This window comes from Camelus ferus, chromosome 27 (assembly GCF_009834535.1).
Source record: "Camelus ferus isolate YT-003-E chromosome 27, BCGSAC_Cfer_1.0, whole genome shotgun sequence".
In the NCBI taxonomy this organism is placed as follows: Eukaryota; Metazoa; Chordata; class Mammalia; order Artiodactyla; family Camelidae; genus Camelus; species Camelus ferus.
Window position 1 is genome coordinate 15,455,704 of NC_045722.1, and position 21,777 is coordinate 15,477,480.

The window sequence follows — 21,777 nt, forward strand, 5'->3', positions numbered from 1 at the left end:
GGGCGTGCTCCCAGGAGTCCAGACCCACGTCACTCCTGAGTGGGACTGCATGCCGGGCTGATGCCACGGGCACTGTTAATACCCTTCCTACGGCTCCTCCGCTGATTTCCCACCATCCTCATTCAGTGGACGAGGCAATGGTGCCCTTGCCTCCTACACAGTCATCACTGTTCAATCCCACCTTTCACCCTGGCCTGCATGTTCGTTCTCGCCATCCTGGACCAGCTCTGAGCTCTACTGTATTGAATTTGGGAGTGGCAGTCAGGGAGTGGGGTCTTCATGTCTATTTCAGCCTTTTCTCCCATGGGGTTTGTAGAGGCAGTCGGGCCATGCTTGAGCATTTTCAGTATCTGAGATGTTAGACCAGAATCGGGTTGTATTATCTCCCTTAGATACAGAAAGATGCAGTGGGTGGTAAAGAGAAGGCCACAGGGACCCTGTATCCTCGGGCTGTGAGCTGGACTTGGACCCGGAGGTGGGAAGGTGGATGAATTTGAATGTGTTTCTCTGGGTGTTTCTGGAGGAAGAAACCGGGTGTGTTAGTTTCCTGGGGCCGTCCTAACAAATGACCACAAAACAACAGAGTTCTTTTCTCACGGTCTCAGAGGCCAGAAGTCTGAAATCAAGCTGGCTGCAGGACCACACTTCTTCTGAGACTCTGGGCAGGATCCTTTCTTGCTTTTCCTGAGCGTCTGCTTCTGGTGGTGGCCCCTGATCCTTGGCCTTTCTTGGCTTGCAGTGCACCTCGCTAATCTGAGACCCCGAGGTCCCATGGTATTGTCCCTCTGTGTATCTCTCTTCTCCCTCACAAGGAACACCAGTCAAGCTGGATTAGGGCCCACCCTAATCACCTCATCTTACCTTAATGACATCTTCTAAGACGCCATCTCCAAATGAGGTAACATTCACAGATCCCGAGAATTACGGTTTCAACATGTCTTTTTTGGGGAGGACATGTTCAACCCATAATGCCAAGGAAGAAAAACAGCAAAGGACCCTAAGTCATTCCGAAGGTACAAAGGAAAGGACAAACTCGTTGTCCTCTTTAGGGTTTGGGGCTGGGGAGGCGGGTTATGGGATATTGGTTGGAGAATCGTTTTTACCAGGAAGGCCCTGTCTTTGAAGGAATGCTGCCCAGGGATAATCCTTGCTCCGTTTCATGTTTCTCTCTGGGAGCGTGGCGTGGCTTGGGGGAGTGAGTCTGGTGGGATGGATGAGTAGCTTTCAGCGAGTCCTTGCCCTCTTCTGGGCAGAGCTGAATGCAGAGATTGAATTAGATGATCGTATTATCTGATTAAGAGAAATGCGTGTTACAAAGAGCCCGGGATCTCATGTGGGTGAGGATGATGTGTGTGTGCTCTGTGTGTGGGTGTGTGTGTGTGGAGTCCGTCTCCCTGTCTCTGACACCTGGGACTCCTTAACAGGAACCAAACCTGGTACAGTTTCCAGCTGGCCCTGCCTCCTCCCTGAAGCCATGTCCGATTCGGTGAGGCTGGGAGAGGCTTTATCGCTCTGCCAGCCAGTCGTGGATTTGGCCAGGTAGGTGTTACATTAGGACCAGGTGTCTGCCTCCCAATCTCATTCATCTCCGAGTTTTTTGGTGGAGGTGGGAGCTGTGTGATTCTCGGAATTTCTCAGCACACGCTCCTTTTAAAAGACTTTAGCTCAGTCTCTGCCAAACTAATTAACTTGGACAACTTCCTTAAGTGCTGTAAGCAACACAGAGTTGAGTAAGGCTGTTCTTGGCCCTCCTGGAGTTTATGTACCCTAGTGGGGGAGACGACGTGTTGATAATGTTTTCATTAATTACTCATTCATTAGACTGTTGCAGGTCCCAGGCCAGGCGGTGACTCAGCCCTCCTGGAGCCTCGAAGCGAGTCGAGCTGTGTTACAAGGGATGGGACAGTGTGATCTCTGACCGTAGAAGCGAAGTGCTGGGTCAAGGTGGGAGGTGGTGTCGGAGATGGGCCTGGGTGGATGAGGAGAATGTGTGTGGTTGCGGATGTAAAGTGACTTTCTCAGCCTTGGTCAGAGTAGATTTAAGGGAATGAGAGGTCAGGGTTGGTGTTGAGTGAGTCTGGCTGGGGAGAGCCCTTGGACATGCCAGGGTTGGGGGGCCTCTGATGGAGAAGGGGCAGGCTGGGAACCTGGGGGCCACAGCCCTACACTGGGGCATGTCAGAACTGGTGCTGGGGAGTCTCAGCTCCAGCCAGCAGTGCGGGAATTTGTTGGTATCTCTCTTGGCAAGGTTTTCATCCGGCCCCCTCACCACCCAGCTTTGAAGTCGTGCCCTAAAATGCTGCTGGAAGGCAGACTTGCAGCATGTGGAGGGAGCCACATCCACAGACTCAGAAGCAGGCATGGCTGCATTATATGATGGCGTTTAGGGGCTAAAGGATGCTGGTTGTCTGGGAATGCTGTGTGCGCCAGGGTGGGGGCAGTGGAGGAGGGGAGGTGTAGCATCCATGCACAATGGCACCTCTGTGTTCAGCCTCTCTTTTAAGTTATCTCCAAATGAGATTTCTGCAAGATGAGCTACAATTAGGAAAGGCCCTATCGTATTTGCCTTTTTTTTGCCCCCAAAAAACACTTAAGCTTGGCCTCAGATGTATCAGTTCTGGATCACTTGAAAGCTGGTAACAGAACAAACTGTGTTCACACACAGGAAATGTCTCCAAACAAAAAGTGGGCGTGCAGTTTTCAGTTTAAAATTTGGACGGAGGCCATTCCGACTTCCCCTCCCGTTCTCCTTGGGAAGGACTTGGCCGGCTGCGGAGACGGTGGGGGGGGGGGGTGCTCGTCCGTGGCATCATCACGAGGGTCCAGAGAGTAGGTATCCTATGAACTTAGCTGGCTCGGGGAAAAGGCCCCTGTGACGTGGGGGTTGGGAGGCTAGTGGGGGATTTATTTGAGCTGGTTGCCCTTCAGCTTCGAGGCTTGTGTAGAGTGTGTGGGGAGTCTGGGCAGAATGCCTCTGGCCCGGGGGCCCACACCTGTTGCCGCAGACGGGCCAGCCAAGCACTGGCTGAGATGGCTCGGAGCCCCGTGTGGCCATATCCCTTGGTTTTTACCATTAACTTGAACCTCAGGTTCATGCTTGTGGCTTTTTTTCTGAATGTAAAGACATTCCTGTCTTACTTATTTACACAGGAAATACTTACGTTGAAAATTTGCAAAATGTAGGTAAATAGTCATACGTTAAAAAGCGAAGAAGAAGAAACATCCAATCATTATTCCCTGACCTGGAGATACTCTGTTGACACTTGGGGGTGTCCTTTCAGTGTCTCTGGGTCCACCTGCCCGTGTTCCTTCATGGTTTTGAGGATAGAATAGGGAGTGTACCTACTTCAGAGGAGCTGGTGAATGCTGAATGAGATAACCCCTTCAGAGTGCTTCCCCTGGGCCTCTCTGCAGTGTGTTACTATTGGTATTATTATTTTTATAATAAAATCGGAACACACTGCACATTCTGCTTGGGAACCTGCTCTTCCCCTAAACCATTGTGACCACCTTCTGTAACATCAGATGTTCTCTGGGGTCATGGTTTTAAATGACCTTATGGTAACTAGACTTACCACGGTGATGACTTTGAAATGTACAGAAACATCACATCACTGTGTTATACACCAGGAACTAACATAATGTTGTAGGGCAATTTTATTTCAACAACAAAGCAACAAGCTCATAGGAAAAGATCAAATTTGTGGTTACCGGTGGCAGGGGTTGGGGAGGGGGTAACGGATGATGGTGGTCAAATGGTACAAACTTCCAGTTAAAAGATAAATAAGTGCTAGGGATGTAATTACAGCATGATAAATGCAATTAATACTTCTGTATGTTACATATGGAAGTTGTTAAGAACGTATACCCTAAGATTTCTCATCACAAAGAAAACGTTTTTTTCTATTAAATTTTGTATCTGTATGAGATGATGGATGTTCACTAAACTTACGAGTCATCAGTTCATGATGTAACTTAAATCATTATGCAGCACACCTTACACGTATACAACGTTGTATGTCAATTATTATCTCAATGAAACTGGAGGAAAAAACTTCTTAAAAAAGAAAAAAAAGAAAAATGACCTTACTATTTATATAAAAACAATATATGTTCATCATGAAGAATTTCAAAATGAAGGGAAGTTCAGAAAAAAGTATCTTAAACTTTAAATCCTACCATTTAGAAATAATCCTGACTGACATTGAGGTTTAGGAGGGATCATTACACCTTCCTCTTTGATTCCTCCTCACCCCAATTAAGAATCAGTTGGGTGGTAGATATAATATCCAGCTTCCAGGGTATAAAAATACCAACTTGGAGTTTATATGGAAGAATTTGGAGTTTGGGTTGGAAAACTCAGTTTCTGGACAGATTCAGGCTTCTCAGTACTTTGCTCCTGGTCAGGATGGCAGGCGCTATGTCTCTGCAGGGGCACACCTGCTCAGGTTACCTCCTGGAGGAGCAGAAGAATGTGTGTCTCCTGAGAACTAGTCGTGGAGGGATAGGAGAAGGAAGAGGTCGGCGTGCAAGCCTGTTAGGTTTCTTTTGCAGTCTCACCGATTTGGTAAGTCGTTCCGGCCCCTTTAGGGAGGACTGAGTGCGGAAGTCAGAAAGCAGGTGGTTTTTTCCCAGAAGGTAGAGGTTCCTCTAGTATGGCTCAAGGTATGAATTCTAGGAAGAGGAAGGAGGGGTTCCACCTTATCTTTATCACTGGCACTACGTCATTGCAGATTTCGTCTGTTCTTACTTGGAAGCGTGGCTGGCTGGCTGGATAGACTTTATACAATATATATTCTTCAAATGCATGTATATTCTTCAAACTTGAAAGAAGTCACTGTCTTCTGCCCTTGAATGTTGCTGTAGATGAGTCTAAGGCTAGTTGAATTTTCCCTCCTTTATAGATTATTTGCTCATAGATGAGATGCCCGAGGCATTGGTTCTTAATATTTGACATGTGACTTAATCACAATATATGTTACTAGTGCGTGATGTATGCCATATTTTAAAAATAGCATCACTTTATTTTAATTTAGCTTTGTTATTTTTTTTTCGGTGGGGGGAGGTAATTAGGTTTATGTATTTATTCATTTTTAAATGGAGATACTGGGGATTGAACCCAGGACCTCGTGCATGCTAGGCATGTGCTCTACCCCTGAGCTATACCCTCCCCGCTGTGCCATTTTTTTGGGGAACTTGATGTTTTCATTTCAGTCAACAGAGCCAATTGGATGCCAGTTATCTGTATGTTGGATTGTCTTTGAACTCCTTTGCTTTGCTCTGATTATTTTAATCCCTTGTTTTCATTCACGGTCACTGTGTTTATTTCTAGCTTTCCTCTAGTCCATAAATCGATTTGAAGCCACCTTTCTTTAGTTCTACATAGATTTTATTTTATGTATTACTCTCTAATGTTTATTTTAGTCCCCAGTTTATTTCTTTAGGTCCACGATCTCATTCTTTTTTGTTTGTTTATGTGTTTGTTAATGTTGCCTTTGAGTTCTCAGTGTATTGAACTCATTCATATTTAGTTCTGTGTCTCAAAGGTCTTTTTAGGGGGAATCCTCCTCTTCCTGGGTTATGTTTTCTTTCAGACTGGATACTTTGTCTTTGATACAATGCATCATATTTTTCTTTCCTCTAAGAGTCTGTGTTTGTAACTGCCCATGCCTTTTTGTTTGCTTTTTTTCCACTTTGTTCTTGCCTGAGTGAGTCTGCTCAGATCTTTGTTGTTCTGGGTGTGGGTGATTTCTCAATTGGAAACCTCTCTTTTTTTTTTTCCCATCTCACCACCAAGTTAAAGTTTGAAGGCTGTTTGTTTGTTTCTGTCCATGTTTTCTGTAGCCTGAAGATATTCTAAGCAGCTGGAGCTAGCTGAGCTATAGCAGGTGGCGTACAGGGTGCTGACTGGTTGTGGCCAGAAGGTGTGGGTTTGGTGGCTTTTGCTTCTGGGATCTTTTAAAGGTCTTTTTAAGTGGGTTCAAGGCTTCCTGTGTGGGGGCACACTCTGCATACCCTTGAGCAGTATTCGTGGCCTTGGATCAGCCTCGAATTTCACCGTATACTCCCGCAGTGTTCACTTCCTTCTCGCAGAGAACATCAGCTTCATGGTTCGTGGCTCCTCTTCATGGTTTGGGATAAAAACATCCATCCATCGCACTGGGAGGGATGTTTTCCATCCTCGTCTTCCTGAGGGTGGTGGACACAGGGTCATGAGCCTTGCAACACTGTACGCTATTCTGCTATGCTCTGGAGTCTTTCTTTACTTTCCTTGGCCAGGAGTATTTGAATTTCTGACACTGGGGTGTGCTCAGTTTCTTGTTTTTTGACTAGAGATTATTTTATTTCTGCTTTATCTTTTTTTGGGGGGGGGGTTAAATTTTAGAAGAGTGAGATTTTGTGCAGAAGTTTGTACCACTTTAGTTGAGAAGCACTTAGCATCATCTTCAAGGATGGCATACTATTCCCCAGTATTTCATTCTATTTTACCTCCTTTATTTCTATACGGCAGGTTGTTTGCAGCTTGGCTTTGCTAATACAAATCGAGATTTCTCATTAACTTTTCTGTTTTGCTTTTCAGAATGTAAAATGGGATGAGAAGATTAAAGGGGGGTGGTCACAGCCAGAGAGGAGAGCTGACTTTTCTGAGGGTCTTCCATGTGGCAGGAAGTACGTAAATGGTCTAATCTGACTCTCACGACAACCCTGTGTGGGAAATGCCATTTTTTTCTATTTTGCGACGAAGGAAAGTAGGGCTCAGAGAAGTTAAATAACTTGTCCAATTTGATCCTGGGACTGCCAGTGTTCATTAGCTCTAAAATCCCTTCTCTTTCCTCTGACTGTACCTCAGGGAATCGCAGCTGAATCGAATGCTTAAGTATGTTTGATGTTTTGATATTATTTGAACATGTTACTGCTTGTGAGGTAACAGTGCTGTTCTTTTTTAAATTTTTTAACTGAGGAAAAGGTAATGGACATTGACCATGACTTTGCTGGGCCAGAGAACCGTGTTATCTGCCCCTCCCTTCCCCGTGGGTGCAGAATGGTATTTGCAGGTGATGTGAGCTCTCTGAAAATGGACCACTGCACATCCCACGGCTGGTCACAGGGCCCGCTCCCAGCGTGCCATTACTTGCGTGCTCAGCCCGTGACTCTGTTTTCCTTCAGAAGAGCCAGCTACTCACAAGCAAGGGCCATTATGTAATAATTCTGCCATAATAACCCCCACAAAATTACAGACTGCTCCGTACCAGTGGGAACAGACACTCTAATTAATGCTCACTTCTTCAACAAATAGTCATTTTTCCAAACCTTAGTACAAAATTCCCTGTCCCTTATTCAAAAAGTATTTCACCAGACTTCCCAAGAATAAATGGATATTTATTGAAAGACTCCTGATTGGAGAGCCATTTATCTACCGTGGATTTCGGTTTTATCATCAACATCAGAAATGGGTACCAGGCCCCCATCTTATGTGTGTGGAATGTTTAGTGGGTTTCACAGTGTTGTCACGGATTCTGTCATTTCAGCCTTACAGAAACTGGGAGATAGATGAGCCTTTTTACCCCACCTTTATTTTTAATTCTGTGTTACAAATTCTTAAACATAAGTCAGAGAAAGACAACTATCATATGATATCACTTATGTGTGGAATCTAAAAAAATGATACAAATTTTATTTACAAACCAGAAATAGACTCACAGACATGGAAAAGAAACAATGGTTACCAAAGGGGGAAGAGGGGCGAGGGATAAACTAGTTCGAGATTAACTGATACACATCACTGTGTATAAAATAGATAAACAACAAGGTCTTACTGTATAGCACAGGAAGTATATTCAATTTCTTGTAGTAACATATAATGGGAAGGAATCTGAAAAATGTATATATATGTGTGTATATATATAACTGAATTGCTTTGCTGAAACCAACATTATAAATCAGCTACACTTCAATAAAAAATTAAATTAAAAAAATAAATAAATTCTCAAAAGTACAAAAATAGAAATTATAATACAGTGAACACCCATGTACTCACCACCTAGGGTTGAACAAATGTTAAGATTTGGCGTATTTGCTTCACATATACACACATCTCCGTACACACACAAGTATATACACACACCTCTTTTTAACCACTTAATAATAAACTGTAGAAATGAGGAAACTTCACACCTAAACACCTTGTTATGCCTCTCCACAAAATACAGTCATTTCCCTGTAAAACTGCAACCCAGTCATCACACCTAATAAATTGTCTGTTCCTTAATTTCAGCTAAGAGCTAATGCGTATTCAAATTTCTCCAAATGTTCCCAGAATATCTCCCTTGGCATTGCTAGCTCTATCGTAGCTCAGTGTCTAGAACTCTTTCTTTTTAAACAGCCACAGACCAATTAAACATCATGCATTTCATTTGTTATACGACTTTCAGTCTCTCTTTTTTTCAGTTCTTTTTACTGTGGTAAAATATGCATAACATAAAACTTACCATCTTTAGCATTCGTAAGTGCACAGTGCAGTGACATTAAATACATTTATATTGTTGTGCAACCATCACCGCCATCCCTCTCCAGAACTCTGCATCTTGAAAAACTGAAACTCTGTTCCCATTCAACAATAACTCTCTGTTCCCTTCTCCCCCTCAGCTTCTGTCTCTGTGATTTGACCACTCTAGGTACCCCATGTAAATGGAGTCATACATTTTTTGTTCTTTTGTCTCTGGATTGTTTCCCTTAACAGAATGTCTTAAGGCTCATCTGTGTTGTACCACGTTTCAGAGTTTCCTTCCTTTTCAAAGCTGAAATCATATTCCATTGTAAATATATACTGGCTTGTCCATGCATCTGTTGATGGACACTTGGGTTGTTTCCACATTTTAGTGTGTGAATAAAGCTGCAGTCCACGTAAGTGTACAACTTCCAGTCTCTTGTAATCTAGACTAATTCCCCTACTCTTTGCTCCTAATGTTGACTTCTTGAAGAGGTTGTCAACTCTATGAAGAGGTCATCATCATGTAGAACCTTCTACAGAATGTTCTCTGTTCTGAATTTGTCTAGTAACTTCCGTGTGCTTTGATCTAACTCGCCCTCTCTTCTTATGGGATGCTAGTTTTTTCTTGACTAGATTTACATTTTGCTTGATTATGTTGGGTAACTGGTAACGCATTCTTTTACATACTTCAGAGGAATGTCTGGATGACCCCTGTTCGTGATGCTGAGGGTGACCGCTGGGTTGAGTTGGGTAGTGACAGCTGGGCCTCTCCAAGTGAAAGGTGCATGTGCTCCCTTGAAGCTGGGAGGTGGTCTCTGCCTGCACCCTTGTAGCAGGTGAGGGTATTGCCGAAATGCTGAGTAGCTGCGCTCTTGGTTACCAGTGGTAATCAGCTCTCCTGTTTATCGAGTGTTTGCTATGTGACTGGCACCGATGCCATACTTGACACATAGTATCTCATTTAGTCCTTCAGTTTTGTCCCCATTTTACAGCTCAATGTTAGGGACCCTGGTTGTCCTTCTGTTATGAAGACACTTCTCTGCCGCTCCTGCTTCCCTTCCCTCTTACTGCTCCCACCCACGGTGGGTCGTGGTCTTTCCCCCAGGCTGCCTGGCACGATGTGGGCACTGCCTGTCCGGTTTATAGACCCACAGGCAAGCGCTTGGCTCTGGAGCGGGCCTGCCAGGATTGCAGCCCCGGCTCCACCTGGCAAGCATGACTCTGGGCTGGTTCCTCACCATCTAGGTTGGTGTCCTCGTCTGGAACTTGAGGATGATAAAGGTACCCGCCTCCGAGGGTTCCCAAGAGCGTGAAATGAGTTATCACGTGCAAAAGGCTGAGTACGGTGCCCAGTACCCGTGTCAGCGGATCTCAGCCTCATTCTCACGGTCATCCCGTCCCTGGGTCCCTGAAGATGGCTGTCAGGCCCTTTTTGCCTTGAGACTTTTGTGGTCAGCACCGCGGAGAAGGCTGGGGATGCCTGAAAATCAGGAGCAGGTGCCGAGTAGTGACGCTGGTTCCAGAGCAGGGGCCGCAAACGTCAGCCTGCAGGCCACATCCAGCCTGCAAGCTGACTTTGTCGGCCACGTGTTCTGGGACACAGGCGTGCTTGGTTCATTTCCAGGTATTTGTCTCCAGCCACTTTTGTGCTTGAAGCAGAGTTGAGTCACTGTGACAGGGACCGCCTTGTCTGCAAAGCCTGAACTATTTACAGCCCATTCTCTTTCCAGACAAGTGTGCCAACACCTGCTGTTGAATAACAAAGAGTTTTTAGTTGTGCTTTGATCTGGGGCCGGGGTCCCAGCTTCCCAGATAAGGTGTTGCCTCCTAGTGAATCCTGGCCTTTGACTTTCCCTCCCAGGGGTGGCATTCCCTCGTGGGCTTTTGGATCCAGAGCCTAAGCTGGCTCTGTCCTCCGGGTGGACCTTCCTGCTGGCCACCTGGGAACAGAAGGTCCCCGTGCCCACAGGTGCTCTCAGCCCGGCACCTGGTGGTTCTGAAGGCCCTAAACTGGAGATGCTCCTGGACTCGGGGGTCTTTCAGTTGAATGGGCCTGGTGTGTTTTGCACGGCCCCTCCCAGATGACCCTGCAGGGAGTGGCTTTGGGCTCCCCTGGGCCGGCCGGCCACCGGGTGGGGATGAGATCTGCCTGGTGGGGGTGGTGCCCCCGTATCTCAGGTCTTCCTCTACTCCTACTCCTGGCTCACGAACCCTCTCATAGCCAACTGTAGATGTTTGACTTTTGCCAATCTGTTTGGGGTCCTGCTGTTTGACCCACATGGAACAGATTCAACTCCATGGAATGAGAAACCTCATTTCCATCAGTTCCTTCTGCATTTGGATGGAAACAGGCCACTTTCCCAAAGTCATTTTCTATTATGTGCGGCGCATATTCCTTGATTTATTTCCTGGTCATTAAGATAGTTTTTATTGATTTGAGGCATTTAATTCTGATGTGGAAGAACCTCTCCCCTTATAGTTTGTGCGTTTGCCTAGCCACTTAAATAACTGTTGAATGTTTTAATTAATCTGGCGTGAAGCCTGTGCCGATGATGATGGTGGTTCTTGTATATATTTTGAATTTCACTCTCCAGCTGCACTTCCTTCTCTCTCTCTCCCTCTCTCGCCTTTAAAACATTTAAGCTGTTTGTTTGGTGACGCTACCGTATTAATTCAAGACCTACTTATGGAGCTTCAGCGATCTGCCGAGCACTCTCCTGGATGCTGGGGACACAACACTATCAAAACGCACAGAAATCTCTGCTCCGGAGGACCTTACGTTCTGATGCTTTCCTCAAAACCTTTGCAAATGACATCAGAGTGATGGCTGGGATTCTTGGAAGAGAGACTATGGATGGGTGGATGTGAAAGTCCCTTTGTGGAGATGGGAAGAGGGGAACACTGAAGTGGATCTCACAGGAAGAGCAAGATCAGCAGCAGAGTGGGGAGGTGTGTGTGATGGAGAGGACGGGAGACCAGCAGGCCCGCCCTTGAGGAGGGGGAGGAAGATGGCCCTGTTGGATGGAGGTGGCAGTTAAATCCGGGAAGGCTTTGAATTCTAGACTCTTATCTACTGGGCCAAAAAAGAGTCGTTTTAGGCTTTGACATAAAGCAATGCGATTGTGGACACGGAAGTTTTGGGAAGAGAGTAGCTCAGTGGGCCACAAAGCAAAAGCGAGACCCGCAGTCTGGCCTGAGCAAGCAGCCAGAAGTGGGGCGGGGGACGCTGTGCGGCTGGGCCACCTGGCCCGTCCTCTGTGTGCTGGGTGATTGGGTGCTAAGATGTGCAGAGACTGTCCTGGGGAAAGACTTCTGTCTGAAGCTTTCCTGAAGCAGAGAGAACTGTGCTGACAAAATGGGTCAGGAGCTCGCATCCTAAAAGTTAAACCATCATCCTGTGAGATTGATCGATTGTCAGCAGGGCGGGGATTTGGGCATTTTCGATCGGCTTCACCACTCCAGTTGCATTGCAGGTCCTCGATGGGGGCCAGAGGGTGTCAGAAGAGGTAGCAGGTTGGGTGTTTGCAGGACATGGTGTCATCAGATGGTCTTCTCAACCCTGGCTCCCTCGGTGCAGAGACTAAGTGAACAATGGCACCTCTGGGAGCTTCAGTGAAGGATGTTAAGTGTTAAGAATGACATTTTGACAGGGGCAGATCAAACACTGTTATGTTTTAAAAGCAGACTCTAGTCTTGTGTCAAAGCACCCAGAATCATCACCTCCTGACTGCCTTCCTTACCACTCAGAGCATGGATTTTCATGTGCAGAAACGTCTTCATGTACCAACATCCAAACAATGAAATACTTACAGTAACTGAAACAGTACCCACGCTTCACCAAACGGGCCTTTTGCTGAAAGAGAGAGATGTTGCACTTCCTGGAGATTTTACTATTTTTTCTTACCTTTGGGGACTGAGAATGGAACCTTTCCCTCTCTTCCAGTCTCCTCCACTTCTTTCTTGTAAGCAGTTGCATTTTTTTTTCCTTCCTGGCATGCAGATATTTTGGAAATTGCTATTCTCAGTTGGGCATAATTACAACATCACTGTAAAACGGAGTCCGTAACTTTGTTTTGAAACTCAGCCTGTGTTCCGTACCTGTGCTGCGGAAACACACGTGTACCCCCACGCATTGAACTGGGCAGCCATTTTTCTCAAGGCAACTGTGTAATTTGATCGGTCCCTGCTATATGGACTCTCTGTTAGCATAAGGGTTCTAATAAAGTATTTATTGCTCATCCCTGAGCGGGCACTCCAGAATGCAGATACATCCTGTATCGCCACTTACACTGTGATATGCTTAGTTTCTACCAATTATTTTTTCTTCCCCCCCTTTTTTTAAGCCACCATCTGCATTTTCCACTTTGAAGTACATTAGTTACTATGGAAACAGTGATGTCATTGGTGGGGATGAGGGTTCGTAACTTCCACAAGGACAGTATAAAATCATTTTATTTAATGGTTTGAAATTTATACCACGCTTGGGGAAAATTAAGAGTACGTTTGAGAGAATGGTGTGCTCGTGCAATTAGAGCTAGCATGATGCGTGTGCGTGTAACATAAATCAGCATTTGTGTGGTTTTTAGGCTGAAAACAAAAGTATGCCTGAAAATTAAGGAACGGAAAAGGAAGGTCGGGGGTTCCTTTAATTTTCAGCTGCGCAGGGCTCATGGTTACAACAAACTCATGGAGTTCCCGCTCCTAGGTGTGGGTTCTATAAGTAATGGTCCATTTCCCCCTAGAAGAATACTGTTGTAGGGTAGGTCTTTGGCTTTCTGAGGGAGACTCCTGTTCCAGGCAGTGGTTGACTAATTCTAACGTGCAACCGGAGTTTTGACAAGATCCCTAAAGAGGTGCTGGTGGTCTCAGAAACTTTAGAAGGAGATTGTATGTGGCTACAGTCATCTGTGTGACGGCAGAGGCGGTGTGGGGAGGCCCAGGGAGGGCACCTGGGTCCCTTTAGTAAGGGCTCAGGGAGCTGTGCAAAGCGGCCAAATGCAGCGGGTCTGTGTTCTCCTTCAACCTGTGCATCCTTTTTTGTTTTTAAACTTTAAATTTTGAGCGAATTGCACATTCACAGGCATAGAAGAAATAATACATATAGAAGAAATAATACAAAAAGACCCAGGCTCTCTCAATAGTAACATCTTGCATAATGGTAGTACATACCACAGTCAGGAAACTGACATGGATTCGTTTTAGAGGCACGTGTGTGTGTGTGTGTGTGTGTGTGTGTTTAGTCTTTGCAGTTTCATCTCAGAGGTAGATACCTCACAGTCTGGGTACTGAACAGTTCCGCCACCTGGACCCCTCCTGCCACCCTCCGCTGCTCTCTAACCCCAGGCAACCCCTGCAGTCATCCCTCAGTATCCGAGGGAGACTGGGTCCAGGACGCCTGTGGATGCCAAAGACCTACAGATGTTGGAGTCACATATGTAAGATGGCGTCATACAGTCAGCCCCGTGAATCCGTGGATGCAGAACCCAAGGATGTGGAGGGCCAGCTGTCATCTGTTTTCCATCTCGGTAATGTCGTCATTTTAAGAATGTTATATAAATGGAATCGGACGGCGTGATTGCCTTTTTTCACTCAGCACAAGTCCCTGGAGATCCACCCAAGTTGTTGCATGTATCAACAGTCCATTCATTTTGAGTTCTGAGTAATGTCCCATGGTATGGATGTATCACCTTTAGACATTCGCTCCTCGAAGGGCACTCGGTTGTGCTTATATTTTTAAGCAGAAATACTTGGGAGAGGGCTCTGGGGTCCTTATAGCACAGAATCAGTGAGCACTTTAGAGATCCAGTCTCTGTCTCTTGTTCTCTTTGGAGTTTTCAAAAGGTCTCCCTCCAGAGCAGTAAGGCCCGAATTATTTAGAAGCAAGGGATGCGTGGAGAGAGCCCGCGGAAGCCCAGGACAGCTGGCTGGCCAAGTCCTTGGCGGGGGGCGGGGGCAGGCGGGGGGCTTGGCATCTGATGCAACTAGTTTCCTTGCAGAAGGGAGCAGAGGCCCTCTTCACTCTTGAGACTGCATTGAAGCACCTGCATTTCTCCAGGATTGATGGAAGAAGGTGTTTTTCCTGACAAACGGAGCTGTAACACCAACGGCCCAGGCTGCTTGGCCCCCCAGACCCTCCTGGGGAAGAAGAAAACCCAAAGTCTTGTTCTGGGACAGGTTACAGAGGGCATTGTTTCTTGATCACACTGATCAGTTTTCATTTTGAAAGTGTTCCACTTGGCCTTTTCAAAAATATGCCCCAGGATTGTTTAACCAGCCACGGGACAGAATTTAAACACCAAAATCATTCCCGCAGTACCAAGCCACATATCTTTGTTTCTGGTTTGAGGCTCAGGGGAAGCAGCCTGAGTGACAGACCCAGTGATCTGACGTTGCTCTTCCTGTCGAAAGATTTGTCCTTACCCTGCGTTTTATGCAACCGGCATCCTGTCCCCTTGCCCTCTGCTGTTTAAGCTATTGACCTAAAAAAAGGAAGGGTTTTTAGCGCTGGGACCAGAGTTTTAAAAGCCACTCAGGGAAACCTGGCGTATTGGATCGGAAGCTTTTAATACCGACAGCTGTTGGCCAGAGAGTCGGCTCCTGGCTTTTAGAGCTGAACATTGGATGCAAGTCCCCTGGGAAATAGGCAGCATGTGGAGATGGCCTACAAGGGAAACAGAGGCTCTTGCCTGTGGCCCAGACGTCAGGAGATGGTTTTCGTAACCTAAGCACCGTGACTTCGTTGCCTGGCAGTCTCCTCTTGATCATCTAGCACTAACCTGGGATGTCATGCTTGAGTGGGGTAACCCCGCCTCTCCCCCCGCCCAGGTCAGGTACCTTTTTCTTGGAGCCTCCTTTGTAACTGATCCTATTATGACACAAAACCCTTAAGATCAGTGCCTTGGAGTACAGTTGCCTCTTTCTAGGGAGTTTGGTTCTAAAGCAGCCTGGGACACCAACATTGTGTGTGCATGTGTGTGTGTGTTGTGGGAGTAGCGGGGTGGGTGTGTGGGATATGGCCCAAACCTTCCTCAGTTGTCTAGAAGGTAAGTAGTGTACTCAGGATCATTTGGTATGAAAAATGCTTCGACTGAAATCACACTTAGCATCAGTGAGATACGTGTACAAGGAGAGGGCACGTGAGGACTGATGCTTGGTGGGAGGAGGTGAAGGTCAAGTCTCTCCTCTCAAGCACACGTCCAGGACGTGCCTTTACTGAGTGGAATGGGGGATAAACCAATCACCCTCTTTAAATAATGTACTGTTGAAGCTGTGTATTTGCTTATCTTTGTGTTCACAGCTCCCAGCTCAGGGTTGAGTGCGTGATGGTGTTTGGTAAATGTTTGCTAAATGAGTGAATGAATAATCAAGCAGGGAGCCGTGAAGTTTACTAATATGGGATAGGTGGGAGGGGGAGGGCTCCATGCATGGCCTCCACTCTCACGGCCACCATGCATGGCTTTTCAGTTCCGCTCTGGTTTTCTGAATATGTTCAAAAAGCATAGCTCCATCAAAGCCGGTAGACTATGGACTGGATAGACCTGGAATTTCCTTTGCAGTTGGGTGTCACCCGGTATCTCATGGAGCCGTACTATCATCTTGTTGTTTAAGGAGTTGGTTGGGCTGCACTCTTAGTGCCTGGTAAGTCAAAGAATAGCAGATGGGCCCCCAGTTATGGTGTAGTCCAGGCTGGCACCGTCTGCAGCAAACAGGCAAGTAGCAAGGACTTGGGAAAAAGCCACGGGCCCCAGCCGTTCAGATTCCAGGCCTGTCTGTCAGCTCATCTTAATCTTCAGCTTGCCAGTTGCTTTGAGGCTGGTGGATAATAAAATAAATCCATCCTCCCCCAACCCCAACACACATTTTTTTTTTTTTTTTTTGGTAGCTAGCAGGAAACGGTCTGGCTTTTACTTTCACAGGTGCCTAGGATGCTTGCTCTGTGAAATCTGCTTGTCCTGAGAGTGAAAAGAAACCCTTGGTACTGAGACCTGGGAATCCTGCCTTTCTGGTTTGCCTTTTCACTCCCTCAGCTGAGGCATCAGAGGGAATGTCAGAATCCTGAGGCGTCTAGCACTATGTACAATAGCCAAGATGTGGAAGCAACCTAAATGTCCATCGGCAGATGACTGGAAAAGAACATGTGATCTACATACACAATGAAGTATTAGCCAGTCATAAAAAAGAATAAAATAATGCTACTTGTGGCAATATGGATGGATCTAGAGGTTATCGTACTAAGTGAAGTAAGTCAGATGGAGAAAGACAAATAGCATATGATATCACTTACATGTGGAATCTAAAAAAAATGACACAAATGAACTTATTTACAAAACCGAAACAGACTCACAGATACAGAAAACAAACTTATGGTTACCAAAGGGGGAAGTGGGTGGGGGAGAGATAAATTAGGACTTTAGGATTAACAGATACACACCACCAAATATAAAATAGAGAAACAAGGTCCTACGGTACAGCACAGGGGGCTATATTCAATATCTTGTAATAAGCCATAATGGATAAGAATATGAAAAAGAAAAAAATGTATAACTGAATCACTTTGCTGTACACCAAAAACTAGCACAACATTGTAAATAAATTATACTTCGATTTGAAAAAAAGCTTAAAAGTCAGTGGAGGTTGAAATAAACATTAAAGTAAATTAAAAAAAAAAATAAGACTTAGGCTTCTCAGTAAAAGTGGCGCATGTCTGGGGTCAGAACACCCAGTCTCCACCTGGCACTCTTGCTCTGATGATGAGACTTGTTGATGATGGAACCACCTTGCTCTGGCTATGCTGGGGCGTTTGGAAACAGCCACGTCTTTTAACATCCTGTCCCCTTGCATCTCCTTACGCGGAGCGGTCATTTCCATAGGGATTCCTCTTCACAGTTATTTGTAATTATCTTTTATGCCATTACATATCCTTTATGTTGCTGCTGGTTATAAACTCCAAGTAGTGATGTCTCTTAATCACTAAGGCGATCCTCTTGCACATTTTTCATACTCTTCTAATCATTTCACTTGCTTTGCTGATTTGTGTGTAGCAATTTTGGTTCCAGCTATTTTTCATGCAGAATTGGTGGTATCTCCGAGTGCCACATCTTTATGTTCATGGTTGCAGCCACGTGATTCCACACCTTGTGCCAGGACCTGTGCTAAATGCTTTTCATCTTTTGTCCACTTAATCTTCCGGCCACTGCACCTGCAGAAGCTTTGCAGAGGGTGGAAGGCTTTGCCACCATACCATCACAGAAGGTCACATTAATGATCAAAGTAGTGCTCATAAGAATAAGAATAGTGGTGATGTCTAACACTGCTCTAAGGTTTTACATATTTTAACTTCTTGAATCCTCTCAAAACCCTCTGAAAGAAGTACAACTACTACCCTTATTTTATAGCCGATTCTGAGGTCCTGGGAGAGGAGAAAACTTTCTCGGTGTCACGCAGCTGGAATGTGACAGTGCTCGGCACCAAAAGCAGAATTCTGACTGCTCAGCCGTTTAAATAATAAAGAGTTGTTTTAAAGTAAAGAAACCATGATTAATTTCTTCCACAGCGATTATGTGAATCACTCAAATCAGAAATTATTATGAAATGTCTGTTTTCCAGTATTAAATAGAGTTTAAGTGATTTCCACAATTTGCATCCTTCTGAAAAGCTTCGATAATTCGATTCCAGTTCTAATTTTGACGTGTCCTCTTTTAAATCATCAGAATCATTTGTTCGCACTGAAGACTGTAGGGATGCCTACTCAATGCCAGGCCAGGCTCTGTGCTGAGTATTTTTCATCTATTATCTTGTTTAACTCTTGTTAATAGCATTATTCTTTGAGAGCTGAGGAAACGGAGCTCCACTGAGGTTAACTAATGAGGACCTATCCCAGTTTCTTGGGCTCCGTATCTGGAGCCCCCCCTGGCAAGCTCACCTGTATTCTGGGAGTGTAGAGTTTGACATCTTTCCCCGGTGCATCAGGAAAGCTTTCTGGGAAATGACACAGTTGTGCGGGCTCTCTGATTCTTGCTCATTTAGTAGGAAAAAGCTTACTCGTTCTATGTGGGGCCTGGGAAGGAAGGGGCTGATGGGAGGCTCAGGGGATGCTGAGCGTGCCTTCTGCTCTGGTTCAGCTGGTAGGAGGGTCCGCACAGAGGGGAGGTGGTCTTCTTTGCCCCTTCCCACATCCCTGGCCAGCTCCAGACCCGGCTGTGCCATTTTTTCAGTGTCCCCCTTCTCCACACCGACCTTCTCAGGCAGCAGGGCTGAAGGCAGCAGGGCTGTGCTGGCCTCTCCGTGAGTGAGCTCAGAGGTCAGGAGCTTCGCAAGCTCCTGTGAGGAGACACAGGGCATTCGAGGCCGGAGTATGCTCTTCTCAAAGCTGCCCTGGCTGCCTGGCTCTGACGTCTCTGGTAGTAGCCAGGAAGATGCCTCTTTCTTCCAGAGTATCTGAATTTATATGTTACAGGAAAAGGGAACCCTTCTCTGTTGGGCAGCTGGGTCCAGAACCACTGGCTTCTAGGGGTGCTTAGAATGGGACTTTGGTTGCCTTCTAGCTTTTGTAAGGTATCAATACTTAAACTGATGGAATGACCTTTGATCATGTGCATGCATCACTGCCTGTCCTTGATTCCATTCACAGTTGCAGTTTGGGGGTAAACCCATCCTTGTCATGAGCAGCCATATGAATTGAATTATCTGAATTGACACCCTCCCCTGCTTTTTTTATTTTAACATATGAGATGGTCAGGAAAGGCCTTTCTGGGAAGGTGACATCTGAGGAGATTGAAGGGAAGTGTAGGATAAAATTTATGGCTATTCGGAGCAAGAGTGTTTTAGGCAGAGAGAATAGGATGTGCAAAGGCCCTGGGGTTGAAGCTGGCTTGTTATCATCAGGGGCTGGAAAGGCTGGTGAGTCTTTAGCAGAGGGAGCAAGTGGGAAAACAGTAGAAAGTGAGAACAGAGAGGTAGCTGCAGGATCCTGCAGGGCCCTGGGAGCCATGGTGAGGCTGAATTGATCCCTATAAAGTTTATTTTGGGCTGGCAAGTATGATCAGTCCACTTCCCTGATATCCCCAGTAGCCTCTGTGCCTTTGTCTTTCATTGTTCCCTTCCTTCAGTGTGTCTGGTGCTTCCCGTTGGTCTTCATTAATTGTGCAAAGGGAACACTTTCCCCACTAGTGGAACAGCACAGAAATCCACATTGGAAGCTTAGAGGATTTTATCTTTTTCCATGAGCTAACTCTTCATTTCAGCAGGAGAATGACAGCAGAGTGGAACACCTGTGCTTTTATTTAAGATCCTCCCTGCCCTGCACAAGTCCTCCCATTAGGTGAGCTCTGCCTTCCATGAGCCCCTGGTCCCCCTACACCTGCCCTGGTGGGCCTCCTGACTTGTCTGCCCTAAAAGGCAAGTGTGTCAAGTCCTATGCAGTGCCTTCTCCCCTGGGGACCCTATGTGCATATGAACTTGGACATGGTGATTTGCCTCTTTAAGCTTTGCCCTTCCAAAGAGAGATGTAAAAGCCAGGCTGCCAGCATCAGTATTGTTTCCACAGCGTGACCGTATTTATGTGCTTACTGACTGCTAAGTCACCCTAGTGCCGGGATGCAGTCAACGTCCTTATCTTTGTGGCTTTGTCCTCAGGACCTCACACTGCCTACATCAATCTGAGTGGTCCACATAACTCCAGACAAGAATTAGGATGTGATGTGATGGCACTTCGTTGATTCTCTTGAAAAGTTGTGAATATGAGGCATAATGGGTATTTAATGAGCTCCTGCAAGATGACAGGTGCTGACAAGTGCCTTACATCCTGCAATTTATATATTATCATTCAGAACCTGAATCTTGGAGGTCAGAGGATTCTGCTGACAGCCGACACTGCGGTTGACTGGGAGAGAGGAAGCAGGAGTTAATTTCCTGTTCCTTTTCTGTGTGCATCTGTGCGGTGGCCAAGACTCACTCTCCCAGTGGAATCCGGGCCGGCTTTTAAAGCCCTTTGTGAGAAGGTAACAGGAGACCAGTGTGCGTGAACACCAGGTGTCACTGTCACTGTCAAGTGCCTGTTCCTCGGCGCTAGGTCATGGATGGGTTCAGAAATGCCTTCGATTTCAGAGTTAGTACAGAACGTGTGCGTGCACTGATGCTGTTTTGCTTTATTCTTCAATACTTTCCTTTTCTCATTTGGAATATTGTCATTCTCTTCCCCTCCCTCCCCCTCCCTCTGAGTACTTGATGTCTCCAGCCATTTCCTGAACGAGTTAGGCTGCCCACCCAGCTACCCCAACAGCAACCCTAAGGCTCTTGAAGATCCCCTCTTGGCTGGCTGGCTGAGACACCGTGGCCACCAAGCGCGCACCCCTCGCCAGCGCCCACCCCATCGAGTGCGTGGTACCGCCTGTGTGCACGGTGTCCCTGCAGCAGCTGGTGCCAAACAATGCTCCCTCTCATCTGGGCGACTCCAAATGGCCTGGCCGCTTCGGCCGTTCAGAGCCCAGCTGGTGCTGGAGTTGCCGGGCTGCCCGGCAGAGGTGATTTGCCCCTTTGTCCTGATAAACAGATCGCAATCTCAGGAACTTCTGAGGGCCTGCTGCTCTCACCCTGTCTTCTGACTGTCCCTGTGAGGAGAGATGTTGGAAGTAGCCAACCGTTTGATGAAACCAGGCTGCATGTGACTGCTGAGGTGTAAAACGCCGTTCTGCCAGGCTGGCTGTGTGCTCTGGACGAGTTACTTAACCTCTCTGAACCTTTCCTTCCATATCTCTCTATTGAAGTTAATAATACCTATGCCACCCAGTTCATGTCAGGATTTAATGAGATCATGCTCTTGGAAAGCACCTGCTCCAGGTCTTGGCACACCGTGTGCCCTCCGCAGATAATTAACTTTCTTCCTTTTTCTAGCTAGGCTCCCAGGCAGAAGAAAAGACCAAATCAACTTCATGATGTGCTGCTTTGCTCTCTGCAGTGATCTGAGCTCGGCACATTTGTAGATACTTTTAAATAGAAGTCAGAGAGCTTTAATTATACTCTTTGTGGTTTGGTTTGTTGCATCATGAACTGATTGGAGAATACTGCCCACTCTCTTGCCGCTGGGAAGTTCAGGGCTGGCCGGGAGTCAGGTGTGGGAAGTAAGGACTTTCATGTGCAACTCCCAAGTCCCTCTGCCCCAGAGACGGGGTTGGTGGTGTCATCTGGATGGGCGTGGTTCAGGGACCAGCCCGCAGAGTCCGTGTGGGCTACTGGCTCCCGCATCACATCCTCAGTGTGTGTGTCTTTGGTTCTTGTGGATCCACCTG

At 46.4% G+C, this 21,777-nt stretch overlaps 1 protein-coding gene and 2 long non-coding RNA genes across 3 annotated transcripts in view; 2 read left to right on the plus strand and 1 right to left on the minus strand.

The window, feature by feature from the left end:
• The window catches only part of LOC116660243 (solute carrier organic anion transporter family member 3A1-like), a 115,038-nt gene that overhangs the window by 11,163 nt on the left and 82,098 nt on the right, over positions 1 to 21,777 (plus strand). The gene's annotated exons all lie outside the window — the stretch shown is intronic.
• Positions 1,190 to 4,632, minus strand: LOC116660244. Its single transcript, XR_004315667.1, has 3 exons — positions 3,740 to 4,632; positions 3,467 to 3,469; positions 1,190 to 1,201 (listed from the first exon to the last, which is right to left on the minus strand). It is a non-coding gene; the product is annotated as an uncharacterized LOC116660244 (long non-coding RNA).
• LOC116660245 lies at positions 2,794 to 7,859 on the plus strand. Its single transcript, XR_004315668.1, has 3 exons — positions 2,794 to 2,803; positions 3,354 to 3,359; positions 6,280 to 7,859. It is a non-coding gene; the product is annotated as an uncharacterized LOC116660245 (long non-coding RNA).